The 16894-nt window shown below is 40.0% G+C and overlaps 1 long non-coding RNA gene across 2 annotated transcripts in view; it reads left to right on the top strand.

Annotated features, from left to right (window-relative positions):
* Positions 1 to 262: 262 nt before the first annotated feature.
* Positions 263 to 16894, top strand: part of LOC121550219 — a 62307-nt gene continuing 45675 nt past the window's right edge. The window contains exon 1 of one of the 2 annotated variants that reach the window (XR_005996939.2): positions 263 to 756. This is a non-coding gene — a long non-coding RNA (uncharacterized LOC121550219). Of the gene's footprint in view, positions 757 to 3568; positions 3883 to 16894 lie in introns of those variants that run through there. The other variant, XR_005996937.2, reaches the window with a different exon arrangement.

Here is a 16894-nt window from a genome sequence, read left to right as displayed (position 1 = left end):
TTTCTATCGTTTGCAGAAAAGCAAGCCATATAGCCTACAGGCCTAATTGGAAAAATGTCGCAGTTTCTTCTCTATCATCAAATTCGTCCATGTTAGATATGTCACTGGTATAATAAGTGCAATGGCTATCCACTTTGAAATATCCGTGACAATTCAAATGCAAATTATTAATATGTCATTGCTTTTGTCTAAAAAAAATGTTCATGTTCACGCAGCTCTCTTTTTACTACACTTTGCTATAGACCTTGTTTGGGTCTGTATCTTGCTGTAGCCTTACTGTCAATAGGTGTTATAGTGTGATTGGAACCGCACATTTATCTAGGTCACATAGAAGACATGCCTCACTTGACATATTGGTCCAAGTGCGTCACACTATTCCATGTTACAAATTCGCAAAAGGGTGGTTTGGTTTTACAAGTGGCAAGAGCAATTGATAATCTTAGAATGCTGTAGCCTATGCATGCAACCCCATGTGTGTTTGTCAAAACAAACAACTTGCAGGTCCATGACAGCATGTACCCTGTTTGGAGGGAAAAATCTTTACGTGTGCCCGTCTGACCACTTCTATTGGGTGACACATCAGACGAGCAGTTCGGGAACAAGGTTCACTTGATGAGGAGGCTGATTTATGAGTAGGGACTACAGAATCTCCAACGGGCTCGCACAATAAATTGGGCTGGAAAATTGGCGTCGACTTGATTGAGAGCACGTGCATAGCCCAGGAGGAAGATTTGAATGCTGATGTAAAATATAAGGGTAAGTTAAATGTATCTCATTTAGCCTAGACTACTATAGATAATGTGTTGCAATTCGATTTTATACAGCAAAACACTAATTCTAAACCAATCATTGTTTGTGATTTAAAAAACGATAATGGCTACTAAAAAATACAACTATTAGCTACTTCAAGACAATGGTTAATAAGTCAGTGTTTCATTCAGTGTGTGTATGTGTGTGTGCCCGCGCGCGCGCTCCCGTAAACGCCGCCTGTTTTCGCATCATTAGCCAATACAGAGGAAATGTCACCTTTACATAGCCTATAGAGAAACATACTGTAAGGTGGGTTAACACTTAACATTAATCAGATCCTTCAAATGACCATAGACTACATGTATCGTGATCCTATCATGTTTTTCTGTTGTTGTAGAAAACAATCTAGAGCACCCTTCCTGGAATATAGGCTAAATATAAATATGTGGAAACATTGCAGTATAGCTTATTCAAGTTTAATTAAGCCCAGGTATCCTCAGCATTATTATAGCACTGAATCCCTTCTATTGTTTGGCCACTAGAATCCTATACATATATATTTTTAGAATAATAATATTATATTTCACCATTTTACATTATTAGTCAACTAACAAACTTTCTATAGGCCTATTCCCTCATTTTAACCCATTATTTTCTGAATATACCTTTTTTTTCATATGGTAGGCTATGTGAAATTCGAAATACTGTAGTTTAACGCTTGTAGGTGCGCATCATCATCCATAAATAGGCATATAAACTAAAAGTAATAGCATGGAAAACGAAGCATAGAGAAAAGTAAAGCAAATGCAAATCTACCTTTTTACATATCAATATTAAAAATAATACGCACGCTGGAACCAACAGCATCAGAGCATTGAGAATGGCAGAGTGGCTCATCTCATTATGCATGGACGATTTCCCAGGCAGAACCCTTGGTTTCTTCACTTCATGTCTCCAAAGCACACCGCTCACACACCCTCGGAGCTTTGTCAAAAACAAACAAGGCAATGTTCGCTTTCCAAACGGCAATCAAATACCCAAGAACCGGCGGGGGGAAATTACTCTGGCAGCGGCTAGACAGACTATGTAAACTGGATTTGCATATTTTGATGCGCTAATTTCCTTGATGTATTTAAATATGGCTGCACGTAGCTGATATGCTTGTCTACGTCATTGAACGTGACCTCACTGTTAAACCAAAACGTGAATCTGGTTGAATCAAATGGATATGCCTGCAATTAAGCAGGTAAAAGACGAAGAAAGAGAGGTGTAGGAAATTACTTTGCCCTGATATAAATATAGTGTTTCACAAAAAAAGGACATGCTTTATCTCCTCCAAACTATTAACATGGCATTTAAACCTGTAATAATCGTAGCTATGTTGATAGTGTAATAACAACTAGGTGATAATAGTTGTAGTAATACAAATAAAAAGAAGAAGAAGAAGAAGAAGAATTGCAATTCATTACATTACCTGTATTACCTGTTGTAACTTGTTAGTAACAATACCACTATTTCCATTGTCTATAGGCTAGATATTTAACAGCCCAAGCACATCATGGCACATGGTCCTTGCACACAGGGGCGTCATGCACTCCCAAAATCTAAGGGGGCACAAAGTACCTGAGGAAGGCTGGGGGGTGGAAGTTGGAGAATGTAGCATTTTTCAAACACCTGAAATCGTTTTTTCCTGCAATCTAGAGCCATAATCATTATGCTTAATTCTATGTAAAAATATATATATTTTTCTGTATATCTAAGCATACCTCTTGAGCTGTCTGTATCCTACTGACTGGTGGTTATTTTAAAGAAACGAAATGTGCTTCTCTGCATTTCTGCTAAAATCTGGGTAAAAGATTGAAAGGAATGTGAGTCTTGAGTACATTTAGTAATTGCTTGCTTTTTTAAAGTCTATCAACCTTGCCAGCAGGCATGCCAGCTAAGATAGTTAGACAAGCTACTCTAACTTGATTGGTAGCCTGAAATGGCTTCTTGGTAGCTAGTTATGAGGTTGGGAGATTGGGAACCTATCTGGGCTAGCTAAAGCCAACTTCATAAAATTGGTAGGTGGCTAGTACTATTACAGAGAAACAACAACAAAAAAATCAACAAAAAATGTATATATATATTATTTTTTAAACAGGACACATCTGAGGGGGTCCGTGTGCCCCCTATGGGCACTACGCCTCTGCTTGCACAACATAAGCTAAATAACAAGGTAGGGTCACTCATTGCTTCCATCTTATAGCTAACTACTTTTTGCGATCTTCTGAAATGAATTATCACAAGTTCAAATGGTACATCATTGTTACATTGTACAGGTCCTCTCATCACAGTGTGTGTGTTTGTGTGTGTGTGCGTGAGAGGGAGAAAGAGAGAGAGAGAGCGAGAGGGGGTGGAGCGGGTGTATACAAATTAACAAAATGCTTAGGTGAAGGGAAAAGTACCGACCAAAAACATTTTGAGTGGAATTATAAAATGTTTTTCCCACAAAGACTATGATGTATTACTGGCCGCCTTCAGTCTTGGTTTGGGATTGTATCAAACATATTATGTTCACCCTTTTGTCTGAAGGACTGTAAATGCGTTCCGTTTGTCATAACGCGTTAAAGGAGGGCCTGCAGCGAATTCATTACCGTCCGCCATCACTCCGTAACCTGGTCTGGGAATGGGGGAGTCCACGCCAAAAGACGAACAATACCTCTTCAGTTCGTGCCCAACAAAAGAGCGAGGGAACTTGTTTGAGTTTCAGAGCACGTCCTTTCTCATAGAGAAAGGATGGACAACCCCCCCCCCTCCCTTCCAAAAAAGAACTTGCAGAGTCTCACAGCTTCAACTGTGCACTTTCTATTTGGTGCTGCAGACGTTATGGGAAAGTTCTGTCTCCCTCTCCCCTCCCTCTCAATATCTCCCTCTCTCATGTGCTTGGAATATGCTCAGGCTTTACTCAGAGCAACTGAAGCACGCATAATGAACTGAGTATTAGCGGCAATTTTAAATGGAGGGACGGCTGAGGGCTGGATATTTGGGGGACTGTCCACCGGGTCCCACCCACAGACCATATCTCCTATCTGGGATGATTTCTGATTGCTGTGTCTGATTGCTGTGATGCTTCTTGCACAATTTGAGAAAGTAAGTACAATTTTGGTGATAATCCCTTTATGTAGCTTGATGTGCGTAAAAGTTACAGTAAAGTTGAATGACTCGGTGAATAATAGACTATATTCATTGGTTCTTATTGGCCAGTGGACATAATGTACAGAGATAATTTGTTTTAGCTGAGGAGGACCATGTAGGCTACGATTATCTTTCATATGTGTTTGAACAGGTGAAGTTCATACTGCTTGGTAGGGCTGTAGTGCACTTCCCTGGCACTTAAATACATTTTGTCACATTTAGAGATTTTGTAGGCCTACTTAATTCACTGAAATTAATGATGAAAACTCTGAGCATTGTTCAGACTGTATGCATGAGCTTGTCGCAACCACAGTCACCTGCACAGTGCAAAAGTAGCCAACGCCTCTCAATGCATGGAACCAAAGTGCACACTTGGAGCAATGACAAGTGAAATTATTGGTAAATGGTTTGTGCAGGAAGTTAAAATGGCCAGCTGTGATTATTAACTAACTGAGAATGTATTAAGTTGCTCCGAACATCAGTTTATAGTGTGTTATGCTGGGTCAAATTGAATGTAGGCTACAACGTGTAGGTAAAGATTGGGTTGCACAGTGTCTCATGATGAAAATTGTGTAGGCTATCTCTGTATTGTATGGTGTAAAACATACTTCATTTCACGCCTATGGTACAGAGCAGTCTCGGTTGTTGGGCTAGTTGTGAAAAAGTACTTGTGGGGTTTTATGTGCAGTTATTTAGCCTACATACTGCTCCAATCCTTAACAGGACAATCTGCGATTGCTACATCCATTTTTGGACTTTTAAATGAATGATTTATACACATCGATTCTTGAAGAATATAACTTAGAATTGCCTAATGAGCTTAATTCAACTGTCCTACCCCATCAGAACCCAACATATAAGCTTGTTTTACTCTATTGTTTGTAAACGATGTAATAGCAAACACACATTGTATAGCCTCAAAACATGGTTAAAACTAGAAATGTGATAGCATGAATGGTCAGTCTTTGCATGCATAGCTCTGTCTATGAATTGGAGAGCTCCAGCCTTATCCCCCTGCTATTTACCAACACAGTGGTGGGTTGGCAACTTTGTTATTGTTTGAACTTGTTTGATTGCCCCGTTAATGTGCACGATAACTTAATCAAAGAAAGAAGGAAAATAAAATGATTGGTTTGAATTAGTTTAATTAGCCTACATATAAAAAGTCATACAATTTTACAGCGATAGTCTATTACAATGTCACACAGTGTATAAAGTGTCAGATATTAATGTTATACTGTCATAAATCAGGTACCATGATATACTCTGTGTGGCATAATCAAGGCATTACTGATGTTTAAAGTGACAGATTGACAACATAAAAAAAACAGAAAGTATAGAGGATCACAGTTGCAGGCTAGTCTATTTGTTGCAAGGCAAATGTTCCATGCTGTATGAGGCGTAAAATGGCCAAGATGGGAGAAATGCTTGCTTTTAATGTTTAAAACTCACTCCTGTTGAAATGGAGAAAGAATAGTCATATAAATTATAATATTAGGTCAGAACTAATGGGAAATGTCACTTAACTGAATATATCACTTTGGTAGCCTACTGTTAAAAATGTAGGCATGTGTAGGGGTATATGATACAACAAATGCGTGGTTGAGGCCTGTGTAGCATATGTTCAGAACTGTTCAGAAATAGATTTAGGAAATGTGGGTTTACCCTAACCCTACCCTGATTTACAAATACATTATTAAAATGTATTAAAATAGACTTTAATAATGGGTCACTCTGAAATGCTACATAATTGGATAGAGTCGTGCATGGTGCATTCTTGGAAGGTCATTTTATTAGTTAATTAGCATTCAAATGCGTTCTCAGTCAGTTGGGATCAGCTGGTGTCACTTCGAAGGAATGTTAATATCAAGGCTACCACTTATGACTACTTTAACGTGCAGTCAGATTTTAACCGCGTTCCAAATAATAACTGTGCTTAATAATTGCATGGTGCCGGGTTTCGTGGTCATATAACTTTAGAATTTAGAAGTGTTTTGGCTGAGCAGCTTGATGCCTTCCAACCTATTTGGATCTTTCATGTTAGCACCTGAATTACATGTTTTAATAGGGCCAATGCATGAATATAGTGAGCAGCAAAATCACAAGTGAACAGGTGCATGGGGCGACATAGATGGAAATGCTAAACATTTCAGCGAACGTGCAAAGATTAGGCAATATCGTAGGCTATAGGGTCTGTATGCGGTTAATTAGCCCTACCCATTGTTTATAAAATACAGATCATTAAATAAATAAGCCTGATGAAGGACTACAAAGTCACATTTTGTGCGGATCACCTCTGCGTTGCAGCTCCCACAGCCAAACAACATTGTATTGTTTTATATGGTTGTGAAAATACCCCAAGTTTGGAACCACAATTAGTATAGCATTGAAATATCGATCTTGTTTGGTTAGCCTATTGACATCCTAATATTGGTGTATTATGTAGCCCAATACCTTAATAGGACCTCACTGCTGATTATCATTATGTTTCTCCTGCTTTTCTTCCGTCCGCCCTCCTCTCGCTCTCTCTCAATTGACGCACACACACACACACACACACACACACACACGCGCACAAGCACACAACTATCTTGCTTTTTTGTGCCAAATTTAGAGAATTTTTGCTAAAAATAAGTATACAGTAACCTACCCTATAGTATGGGTAATAGCCCTGGCATACAGCCCAAGCGCATATAAAAAAGAACGCATGAACACATATATCGTTAATAGTTAGGTTATTGAATATTTATATTTCCTACTATGTCTGATAAATATGAATATATCATTCTTGAACGTTTGATACATAGACAAGATGAAACGTTTTAGGTGTGTCACTGTGTAGAACAATGAACGCGTATTTGATAATGCGACATCGCCAGTATAGCCTACCTGGAAACCATTGTAGCTTATACATCGGTCACGACGATGAAAAAACACATAAAGCCAATAGGATTTCGACTCAAATCGAGTCAATGAAAGTGGCTTGACTCGCATTCTCTCTCACACCCGTATATTCGATCAACCTGGCCCAGTTCCATGCTACAGCAAAGACCCTACTCCGTACTAGCTGCGACGAGAATACAGGACAATGCTCTACTCAGCCCTGGAATGCTGCCATATGTCCTCCATTGATTTGAGATATTTTATTTGGTGGTTTAAACTGCTGGCTATTTTACCCTTACTGACCTAGAAATGTATCAAGATGATCGTGCTCATACCATAGCACAATCATTTTGTCTTTCCGTCCTTTTTTGTCATTCTGGAAAACGCGTGCAGACCACTAGCGGAAAACGCAATTATTCCGGTGCCTTCGTAATGACGGAAGGAGATTTGACACTTGCTCGTGCATGAATAGGAGCGTGCATTTACGATTTTTCATGACATCATCATCATCATCATTACTTTACACTCCCGCGGTCTGAGGCCTTTGACCTCGCCGGGTTGGTCCAGATTTTGGCATTGGAAGCCCACCCCTCCTCCCCGTTTCCCACCTTTCCTTGGGGATGGCCCTTTTCCCACTCATTTCAGACGGTTGGCAGAGGCTAGCCAACATAACAGAACCCTTGGCTTAGAGTCCTCCGCATCTCTTTCCTCTAGCACGCTGGATACTTGCAGACAACTTGATATTTTTTTTGGTCACAAACGAGGTCCTCTCCATATTCCGAAACAATCGCGACGTTTATCCTGTGTCATTTTCGCACTTTCTCCAGGAAACGGATTTTCCACCTCCTCCGTATCTTCTTCGCTGGCCCCACAGGATATCTATTGCTCCTGCCACAACGATTTAATAGGCGAAAGAGCCTTTTGTGGGATTGAATAAATTTGCATTGCAAATCAGGGCCTGTGCAAGGATGACTGCACCATACTGTTCTCCACCTTACTTCAACTCAGTAATGTTGGCTAATGTCATTTGAATATGACAATCTAAACACAGGGATTATATTATATTTTTGGATATCCTGTTTTTTAACAACTGGTGTGTGGGAGTTTGGGAGACTCGTTCCATGGAAGTGGCCTTTATGGAAATAAAATAGGATTATGTGTGGGAGTAATATTAGGCATACTTCTGTATTTTGGTTTATTTGCCTCAAAGTATGGGGGACCACTTCTGAAAGCATGTGCATAATCCCCAACGCCCGGAGAACAGAAGACAATTATGGAATATGTTTGAAGAATGGGAAGTGGGTTGTTATCTTTGGTTATCTAGCTGTATGAGTGTGATGGCCGTCATAAAGCTAGATAACCGAAAGTAAAAACTACTTCCAGACTCATCGAGGACCTTGGAAATATAAACTGGAAATAACAAGACGCATAAACCTACTCTATGCACAAAATAATAACCTGACATTACAAATTATATTTAAAAAGTGTTAACATTATAAATAATTGCTATTATAGCTAGCATTGACGGGACATTTTCACTTATTGGAAATGTGAAAGAGTGTCATATATGTATTACTTATATTAGGCTATATGTTTGTGGTAGGCTATTACTTTTGAAAACTTCAGGTAGCCTAGACTATTGCTAATCATAGCATGAGTAAATGTTGCATTCACACACACACACACACACACACACACACACACACACACACACTTTTTAAGTATATGTATAGGCTATTATAGGCCTTTGAAAGATTCAGTGTGAGAGTTCTGATTTTGTATCTATCTTGTTCATGCTTCTTGCTATATTCTTTCTTGAAATACGTTATTATCTTTTATTAAATGGGGCAAATTGAATATAGAAAACATATCCGATTGAGTTCTAACCTAGACTAGCATGCATGCTCCATCTGTTTGGCTAATGTAGGCTATAGCATTGAGAATGAGACTGAAATTCACGATGCGCTCCTCCCCACTTTTTTATTTCAGCATGATCGACTCCAACCAGGAAACGGCGCTGGCATCCCAAACAGCAATAATTAGGACGTATACAGAGCTGACAAAAACGAAGAGGGGGGTTTTGGGTATGGGCTAAGAAGCAGGGGTCGGGAGGGATGGGGGAGGGGGGAGGGGTCGGGTGGAGTGGGGGTCGGTCCTGCTTAATTGATTCCGTTAACCGCAGTGCTGGAGATGTGAACGACTGGACGCTCCCATTCCCACGCTCGGGGGCAAGTGGCAATGCCATGCATGCTCAGTCCGAATATGACAGACCGGGGGGGGACATGGGTAATGAAAAGACGTCAAGTGCGCCAGACTCATCTGCATCCCCATAGAAAGAGGCGACGTTTCCCACCCAGCCGAGGCGGCCTCCAAACTTGGAGTAGTAACGGTTTTGAATGCGTAATGCATTGCCAATTATCTAAAAACAGGACGGGTTTATAAATCCAATCAAAGATGTTCTATAATTATGGAATTGTAGGCCTATAATGGCCTAGCCTACTTGAGCGTTCTAACACTGATCTATTGTTTGACTCATGATAATTAATTTGACAATGCAATATAGGTCTAAAGAAGTCTGCCAAATTGAATAGAAGATATCAATTCATGTGCCCTCTGTATTTGAACTTGACCAGGACTTTTTTTCTTATACCTTTAATTCCAAGTCATGCCCTGATTAATATAACGGAAAGTTTATAGAGGTAACATATTTATTTTTATTTTATTCTGATGAATAGTACATCCGAATAAAATTCATTTAAAAGAAATAGCTTATTAGTGCAGGCATAGCTTCTGGCCTGCTAATTCTGCATGTTGGATGATATTAGCTATAGGCTACAGGTCATTAGGCTTATATTAGTCACTAGTGGATTTGTTTATAACAACCAAGGGAGCACGTGGCATGCATTAGGCACATGATGACTGGCGGGATAGTTGTCTTGTTTCTTTATTGATGGTAGCACTGTTTGATAGAATGTTACAAACACCATAAACATTAAATGCTTTGTTGGCAACCCAATAGAGTTGTAAAAAACATTGTTCCTAAACGATGGCTTTCCAACAAGACCTATTTATATTTGAGAATAGCCTCCATGTATGGTGTCAGTTGTAACCTAGGCTGTTTGTTTTCTTAATGGATGTTAGAAGAGTCTATTTTCTGTAGATGAGGTGATTGTTATTATCTACACTTGTTCTTCGGCTGTAGGATGATGAGAGTCTCATGTGAGTAGGCTCGATACCTGCTTTTAATTGAGTGATAGCCTACATTTTTATTTTGTGAATTTTTTATATTTATGATAGTATATTATTATTAGTAGTAGGCCTTTTCATATGGATGTTAAGGTTTATTTTTGTAAATTGTGTAACGTCTTATGATATAGGCTACTTTAAAGCCTATTAAAAGATTGATTAGCTGTAGCCTAATTGATTAATTTGCATGTTTGTGCCCAAGTGCTGGCCTACCTTTATTTTTAATTGAAAGGTCATATAGGCCGCCAGTGTTCTAGGCCTAAACCACTGGTGTATGCAGTGGTAGGCTAGTGTTCATGGTATTATTCTAGTTCAATGTTAAATAGGCTCACAGTGGCTGAATTCAACACCGTCTTGCTGAAAGGGGTCTCTTGCCGACTTTCTCACACCATCAGACAAAACTAGTGTGTCTTGTTCCGACCCTTATCAAAGAGCGTATACAATACCGGGTCATTATACGTTAGCCCGAAATAAAATTTGAGAACACAATTTGGGCAAGCAGTGAATAACCAAGTTTCATTGTCCCAGGTTAAGTCGATTGAAATCGTCGTCTAGACTCATGAATGGCTGCATTGTTTTCTACTCTGGGGCCATACTAAATGCCAGCACAGTGTAAAGAAAAACTTGAGGTCTGTAAGTAAACCATCAAATATAAATCAGTTGATTCTCCACAGCATAAAAGGCCACTGCCCCTCACTGACTGAATCAAAATATTTCTTCATCAATGGAAGTCTGAAGATGTTTTATGTTGTGACATTTACCTAAATTCTATTTGATACTTTTGACCCCAAAATTATGTCTACCATTTCAACAAATTATTCCTCAGCCAAATGATTTTGGTGGAGAATACTTTTTTTTCTTCTTCAGTGTAATTATTTTTATTTAGCCTGAAATACAAAACCGGTAGCCTATTTCATATTGTGTCTTGTATTTTGTGTCTTATTGGTTTGCAGTAGCCTACTTTCATGTCCTTTCTAGGCTGTCATACATTATGTTTCCCCATATTGTAGCACTGTATCAAACAGAGGATGTTAACCCCAGTCATTCTCCTCAAAATGTACGGCATCACAATGCAATGCTAGATGTAGCCCAGTGTTGCCAGGAGAGAGAACAGTATCACATGTCTGAAACTGTTGCAAATCACACTTAGTCACTCCCACTATTCACGCTGCACATACTATAGCAGTGATATGGGCAGGCCATGGTTTGCATTGGGCGTACACTGTCTCTAGAGCATTAGTGTATATCACATTCATATTTTGTCTCCTTGCGAACACTGCCAAATTATGCATGAGTCTGTGGTAATATGGTACATACTCTATCAAGCTGTATATTTAGCTACAATTCATCTAATACCCGACAGCAGATAGTCCTACATACTTTTTCTGGCCCCCATTATTAGCCAAATAATGATCATTTTGTGCAAGAAAAACCCTAGTTAGAAAGGCCCATTGGGCTAAAAATGGATCAGCCCATCTGACATTTGCCTGAAATGCCAGATGGCCAGTCCACCCCTGACTGTGAGGATGGCTGTGGTTATTTATGAAACTGCCATACAGGCAGGGTGGTGGGAAGGAGAGGAGGAGAGGCCTTGCCATCCATTTCAAAAGGCCCATTTTCACAGAGAAATATAGGCGTGTGATTTGACTATGCGTGTAGAGATGGCTGGTGACAGCGCCTCTCTCTGTTCAGTAACGCTGGCTCTGCTGTCCCCTCCCTTCCCACCCACACTTACAGTCCTCCGCAGCCATTGTAGTCATGTGATTGGCTGAGTAACATAACCATGGCGACCATGGCAGGTTTTTCATATTCATTGGACGAGCAATCAGCATATTTTACACCAGCCCAGCGTGCCAGGTTTTTTTATGTGCCTTCTTTCTGTGGAGAGGGCTCATGTCGCAATAATACAAGTGCAATCTGGCAGGCAGTGACTTTATGATGAGGTCCGTCCGGGTCATTTCTATGCTAGGCAAAGGATGTAAAATAGTCACCATGTTGTTGCAACTGTTTGTATTGTCATAACACTATGTATTTTACACTGGGATTTAATTGCATATGGACAGCTGTTCAAACCTAGCACATAATTTTTTGTAATTTGGCTGTAGCTGTTACGTAGTCATGGTAAAGATTTACTTAAGCACAAAAAAACATCACACAAATCCGCATCCACATATCCTTCAGCTTGATTTCCTAAAATGTCAGACTATGTCAAGAAGAGACCGGTCTCACCAGATCCAATGCAGTATTCAACGTTCGTCCAGGTCCCCAGGACGTTGGGAGATGCCTGTAGATGAGGAACAATGGTTGTGTCTCAGTAGCGTCTGGTCTGTCTGGCTTCACCATGTCTCTCTCTGTCTCTTCTGGACATGAACTTGAACTTGAGACAGGCAGCCAGACGCCATCTGTGCTCGATGGCTAATGAATTCAGTTCATTCATGGTGGTGGAGCGCCACCATTGATGAGCAGAGGACCCCCAAAGTTAGCTCTTCATCACTAATAGAATTCAGTCACCAATTCAGCTGTTAGTCCCATTTTTTTGTTTTTGGAAATAGAAGTGTGTGTGGGTGTTTGTGTGTGTTTAATTTGGTTGTCATATCTGTATGTGTGTTCATGACTGTGATTCTCTATATGTTTGTGTGTATACGTGTCACATTTACATAATCATGATAATACCCATATTTGTGTGTGTAAGTGTGTGTTTGTACATGTCTAATATCCACCTTGTCGGCCCACTATTTATAAGTAATCTCATTTGAAATCCCAGGCCAGCCATTATAAACAGGAGGCCGTGCTAAAGTCATTGCCTTGATAATGGAAAGGGCCGGTTTAGTGTTTCCCTGATAACTAAGGCCTGGTAACTGAATGAGGCGCTAGTGCTTAAACAAGCCAAGCGCTGTGTGAATTCCTCAGGCCCTCCTCCTTACTCCCGCTCAGGCCTCTGTCACACACACACACACACACACACCAGGATTTTCCCTCTGGTTGGTGTCGCCGTGGCAACGGGAGGTGAGCTCACGGTGTGCATGCCGGCATCAGCGCCGCTGGAGCAGGACAGGTTCCTGGTTTTAGTGTGTGTGTGTCTGTGTGTGTCTGTGTGTGTATGTTTGTGTTTGTGTAACCGACCAGAATGCCACTCTTTCCTTGTCTCCCGGGCTCAATTTAGATTCATCCCACACATTGAGGTGTTGCAATGTATTTCCTGTCAGGTGACTTCTCCATTAACAGTGGTGTGATGGATATTATTAGCAGTGCACAGGGTGACCAAATCTATGTAGACCACATCAGTAGGTATGTCTGCTCATCTCACACAGCGACGACAGCCTGCTGCTGTAGATGCTGTTTCAATCTGCATCAAACATATGACTATGCAGTGTGTTTCAGTGCATCTCCTGATTTTTGCATGTCACACACATACACACACCAAATATCTATTGACACTTCTTTCCACTGGTTCACCATTTATAAGGATTTGGTCAGCCTCCTGCCTACTTGCTCATAAACAAACAACCAGCCATAACATGGGCTAATAAACCATTGTGGAATGTCATGGTTGGACCCTTTTTAATGAAATCATGCATTGCCACTTGAGCGTCGTCGTTGTGAGGAGCAGTGGACATGCTGTTCTCTGCCACGATGTCCCTCCCTCCAGCAGCCTGCGCGGAGGTGGTCATAGACATGGTCTCACTCCTACCACTACATTAGCTGCCTCCATGTCTCACTGTCCATGCCATTACCTTCAAAACATGACTGGATCATAGTTGGCTTAATAGGACATTAATGACAGTCAGTGTATTGTTAGCCACCACAACACTAAGCACAAATATGTTTTTATGATGGGTTTGTTTGTTAATGGGAAGTGTAAATGGGACATTGGTAATGATGGTATTGTTTGAGCAAAAGTTTGAAGAAATTGAAGGATGCTATAATGAATGAGGAACAAAGCCTATTGTACAGTAACATCATCATTCAAACTTGCATAAAATATTTTAGTTTGTCTCATAACCGCACATTGTTACTTACACAGAGATAATGGACTTAGATAATACATACAGTAGCCTACATGTATAAAATACATATTTTAAAAACATATAGGCTCAAACATATTGAAGGCCAAAATAGTAAACATTTGTTGATTAGCATTTTAATAATTGATATTCAATAACATTTATTTTTCCAACATATCTCTCTACCCATCCCATATAATGTTCAGCAGACTTCCACAAAGATGCTAATGCTAGCTAGCTACATTACACTTATGTCATCTTAATTTCTAATGCCATTGATGCTAACAGCACACAGCAGAAATTCTGGCGGCCACAAGATTAATATGACTGATGTTGTGAGCATTGGCGGGTACAATAGCTACTCTGGCTCCATACGTATGAATGGCAGCTTTACAGTATACGCCTAAACCCATCTGACTGCCTGCCTGCCTTTCCTTTTCGATATCTCTGTGCTCCGCTGGCTTTTGATTATGCAAATACCCCTGCTATAAATAAATTAGTATAATTGCATCTGAAATACGCTTAGAATCCTCTCGTAAGATGAAAGGTTGTAAATAATGTATTTCATGTTACTGCATTATTCATTCTCAATTAATTAAAAATAACCAAAAGTGACACCTTGTGCCTTTACTGTTCTGACATACATTATGGCGACACTGACTGTATTTTTCCTTGCCATATATATCATTTTGCTCTGTTCTGTTAAGGCAGTGGTAGATCACAATGTAATTGTAGATTTTCCCTTGCATTCTTTCAATTGCTCATACATACTCTGAAAATAAAGTACTTTTTCAGTATCTAATATTAGTAGTTCAAGGGGTCTTTCATGTGAAAATATTTATACGTTTTTAAGCAATGGTTGCAGAACCCACCTACCAATTCTTATGGCTCAAATAACTATAGAATACATGTTTTATATAATGCATGTTGCCAACTACTTTAACTGCCGTTTTTACAATGGTGGGGGGTTGTAGGAGACATGAAATACGCATAAACAGCTGTAGCTCTGCTACAATTAAAACAGGCCAGTCGTTCTCCTTGGTAAAGGGCTGACTGTTCAGGCCTTGATGTGTTTTGAATACAGCGATTCAATTATGTGGGATCTTGGCTTGTCTAGGGAGATGGCAACGCTGCATATAGAGCAATAAGCAGTGCTAGTAGTCGCCACAGTAACATTAGCATCTGGACCTTTTATGCAAATGTTGAGAGCCAGCACCAGAGCCGGCGCCTAATATCCTTATTAGAGAGTGGGGAATTAAATATTTATTAGGGGGGCAGGGGTTAGGGAGGGGTGCCTACCCAGTGTTGTTGTGAAGACCTGTGGTAGAGGAGGAGGAGAGAGAGGAGGAGGAGGTGCCTGGTTGGCTCAATGAAGGAGTGTCTCTCTCCCTCAAGGTGCCACCATCTTAAGGCGTATGGCAGTGTTGAGTGAATGAGGAGGATAGACCTAAAATGTCCGCTTGCACACACACGCGCGCACACACACACACACACACACACACACACACACACACACACACACACACACACACACACACACACACACACACACACACACACACACACACACACACACACACACACATGCATACACACACACACACACATGCAGTATGGTTGGTGCGTGGCACTCTGAAGCCAATTATTCAATTAGTGGCGTCACCAGCCATGCATGCCAAGCACCTCGTTTGCATACATTAATCCTTTGATTACTGTCACCTTTGTGATTTTCCCGTGTCTTGCTTTCCAATGTTGGTCTCCCACACTGTATTGACCGTAACTGTCACACCGGCAAAGTGTGAACTGTATTTGTTAATATTGAATGGATTATAGTTTTAAATTTTTAAGCAAATTCTTGGCTATAGCCAAAGAAGATATTTGTGTCACATTGCATGTGAACATTTGTATTCTCTCTTTGTGGTTCTTTTAAACGATTCAAGTGTTGGCAAAACACTGTGTCAAGTTCGCTTGCAGGCCAAAAGTAAAACTCAAAGATGGATTAATTTACTTAAGTCCATGATACAAAGATTAAGATAGGAAGCCATTGCAAAGTTTGTAAAGCACATCCATATGCCATACCCCATTTCTGCTATCATTAGCCTCAACCACTACACATCAAAGAAACAAAACATAACTTCACTTTATGTCTGAAATAACACAGCTACAGGTACACATTCCAAACAGCAGTAAAGACGCTACGAGGAAAAAAACTATATTATTCATGCTTATGTATTGTTGTTAGAAATTTTAAACACTATCATAGACATGTGGACAACAAAGAATCAAAGCACTAATATTCTATTACCCAATGCAGGAGGAGAAAGGAAGACGGGTAACAAACACTTTCAATATATTACACACTCAAAGAGGAGGTAGCATAAACATAACCACATGTAACATATGGATTTGCATTAGTATACGCATCAAAAGTCCCAAAGCAATGTTACACCTCACTTTTTTATTTTTTGAGTTATTAAATAAAACCGATCAGAATTCCGAAGAATGCCGAAGTAAAGTCAAATTTTTTTTTTTTACTAGGGTCGATGTAATATGAAGGACCTGGCAAGCCAGCCTATTCCCTATAATGTAAGCTCCAACAGAAATAACTTCAAATGTATACCTTCAAATTAAACCAAATTGTTTGCACTCATGAATACTGGTTTCAATTACATTTTCAGCCAACTTACAAGCAAATACTTTACGAATGTATTGTTACAAATCAACTTGCAAGGTTGATAGCCAACTAGCCTGCTAACGTTAGCCCTACTAGCCTGCTAACGTTAGCCCTACCAGCCTGTTAATGTTACGTTAGCACTACATGAGTCAGCCAGTTG

The sequence above is a fragment of the Coregonus clupeaformis genome, chromosome 18 (assembly GCF_020615455.1).
Source record: "Coregonus clupeaformis isolate EN_2021a chromosome 18, ASM2061545v1, whole genome shotgun sequence".
In the NCBI taxonomy this organism is placed as follows: Eukaryota; Metazoa; Chordata; class Actinopteri; order Salmoniformes; family Salmonidae; genus Coregonus; species Coregonus clupeaformis.
Note: the sequence above shows the minus strand (reverse complement) of the source record. Positions and strands in the feature narration are given on the sequence as shown.